The sequence below is a fragment of the Octopus bimaculoides genome, chromosome 24 (assembly GCF_046866305.1).
Source record: "Octopus bimaculoides isolate indiv1 chromosome 24, ASM4686630v1, whole genome shotgun sequence".
NCBI classification, from domain to species: domain Eukaryota; kingdom Metazoa; phylum Mollusca; class Cephalopoda; order Octopoda; family Octopodidae; genus Octopus; species Octopus bimaculoides.
In genome coordinates this window covers 25,779,112-25,781,453 of record NC_142951.1, presented here as the reverse complement: position 1 = coordinate 25,781,453, position 2,342 = coordinate 25,779,112, and the positions used below count along the sequence as shown (strand labels likewise).

Here is a 2,342-nt window from a genome sequence, read left to right as displayed (position 1 = left end):
TCGAGAATCCGAACTCTAAAATTGTTACACACATAGATACGCACAGCGTAATTTATTATATAAACAATATATGCGTATAAATTACGATTAAACCGGATGAAATATGTCACAGGGAATAACATTTTTATGACCGGCTAGCAGTAACTCTATTCAGCTGAATGGACGTCAGTGATTGGTTGAAATTACAGAAATACGACAACTTTAACATGGAATAACTTAGGGATTTCTTTTTTTTTAAAGAAGACTAAGAGAAAAAGATGTTTTATATGACACATTCTACCAGTGTTTCAAGTTTCAAAGTGTTTCGTTAAGAAAATACTGTGGCCCCCGTTTTAAAATAGATCCCATAAGGGCAGACGAAATTCCGCTAAGCAATTTGCCCGGGATGATAACAATCCCGTTAGATCACTGCCTTCGCGCTGATCTTATGTTGAAAGCTTTAGTGGAGGCGCAATGGCCTAGTGGTTAGGGCAGCGGACTCGCGGTTTCGATTCCCAGACCGGGCGTTGTGAGTGTTTATTGAGCGAAAACACCTAAAGCTCCACGAGGCTCTGGCAGGGGATGGTGGCGAACCCTGCTGTACTCTTTCACCACAACTTTCTCTCACTCTTTCTTCCTGTTTCTGTTGTACCTGTATTTCAAAGGGCCAGCCTTGTCACACTCTGTGTCACGCTGAATCTCTCCGAGAACTACGTTAAGGGTATACGTGTCTGTGGAGTACTCAGCCATTTGCATGTTAATTTCACGAGCAAGCTGTTCCGTTGATCGGATCAACTGGAACCCTCGTCATCGTAACTGACTGTGACAGGAATTGTATAACCAAGTATCATCATAAATAAACCTTTTTATTATATTGTTAATTGTTCTACTGTCTCTTCATTTATAATGCTGTTGAAAGGTGATAGAGAGAGACTAAAGTCTCTATGACAACTATCTAACTTTTTACATGACGAAGTGCCATCCATGTTGAAAGCTTTTGATATTTACTCTTAACAAAATCAAGAACCAGAAACATTTATATTATTTTATTTTTGACTGTGATATATAAAAACTGAATAAATCGATCAGGTGGCAGAATTATTTGCGTGCATGAGACAAAATATTTATCAGCATATCTTCTGACATTTTATGTTATGAGTTCCGTCACTGCCGAGGTCAACTTTAACTTTCATCCTTTTGGGGTCGATAAAATAAAATATCAGTTAAGTAAAGGGGTCAATGTAATCGACTTGCCCGACTCGCATACATATATCATACATATGTTTGTGTATGTGTGTGTATGCATACATGTGTGTGTGTGTGTGTGTGTGTGTGTTTGTGGAGAGAGTGAGAGAGAGAGCAAAGCAAATACAAATAACTGAAAGACAATAAAAGTCCATGGGTCATTTAGTTAATATAATGACGTCGACGCTCAAAAAATTTTTTAAAATAGAGGAAAAGTATAACGTTTCGGACTTAGTCCTTCGTCGAATTCAAGAGGAAAGTCCACGTGAGGCTAGAAAGAAAGAAAAAGAGAAGAAAAATAGAGAGCCAGGGGTAAAACACATGGGTTAGGTTCACATATATTTTATATATACATTTTAATAATCCTTTCTATTATAGACAAAAGGCTTGGAATTTTAGGGAAAGGGACTAGTTAATTCCTCCGTTCCCAGCACTTGACTGGTAATTATTTCATCGACTCCGAAAGGATGAAAGACAAAGTCGACCTCGGGTGATATTTGAACTCAGGACGCAAAGAAAGACGGACTGTTGCTAAGCCTTTTCGTCCGGAGTATTAACGAGTCTACCAGCAAGCCTTCATAAAATTTAATGCTAAACCAAAATAAGTCACAGTATGGCTGCTAGCCTAATATATTTTGTTACTCGATTATAATTTGGTTCTTCGTTTTCTGAAGGTTATAGATGATTCAGAATGTAAACAAAAACATGTATCCAGGATAGGAGTGAATAGACGAATAACATTTTTATTACCTTATAAAATTGTCACACCTTGCTTACCATAAAATCGTAAATAAAATATGTCGTCAATTTCATAGCAACGACCTTATGTAAATATAAACGAAAATAGAGTACAACCTTTCAAACAAAACATGTGAATTGTAAGTATTCTAAGCATTTAGAATAACATCATATAATAAGTGAAGCAAACATATTTTACGAGCAATGTTTAGTATATAAAGTGTTGTTTAAATATATATAGACTGAGAGGTGGTATATATCGTATGTCGCATGCATTTAATAACACAGCCACGATACTTTATAACTTTTTCTGCCTTTGAGATAATTAACCCGTTCCCCACACACGTGAGAAATATATCTAGCAAGAGAGAGAGAGAGAG

At 36.6% G+C, this 2,342-nt stretch overlaps 1 long non-coding RNA gene across 1 annotated transcript in view; it reads right to left on the bottom strand.

Moving 5' to 3' along the window:
• Positions 1–1,010: 1,010 nt before the first annotated feature.
• Positions 1,011–2,342, bottom strand: part of LOC149131236 (uncharacterized) — a 2,834-nt gene continuing 1,502 nt past the window's right edge. Inside the window, exon 2 of the long non-coding RNA XR_016238189.1 lies at positions 1,011–1,495. This is a non-coding gene — a long non-coding RNA (uncharacterized LOC149131236). The remainder of the gene's footprint in view (positions 1,496–2,342) is intronic.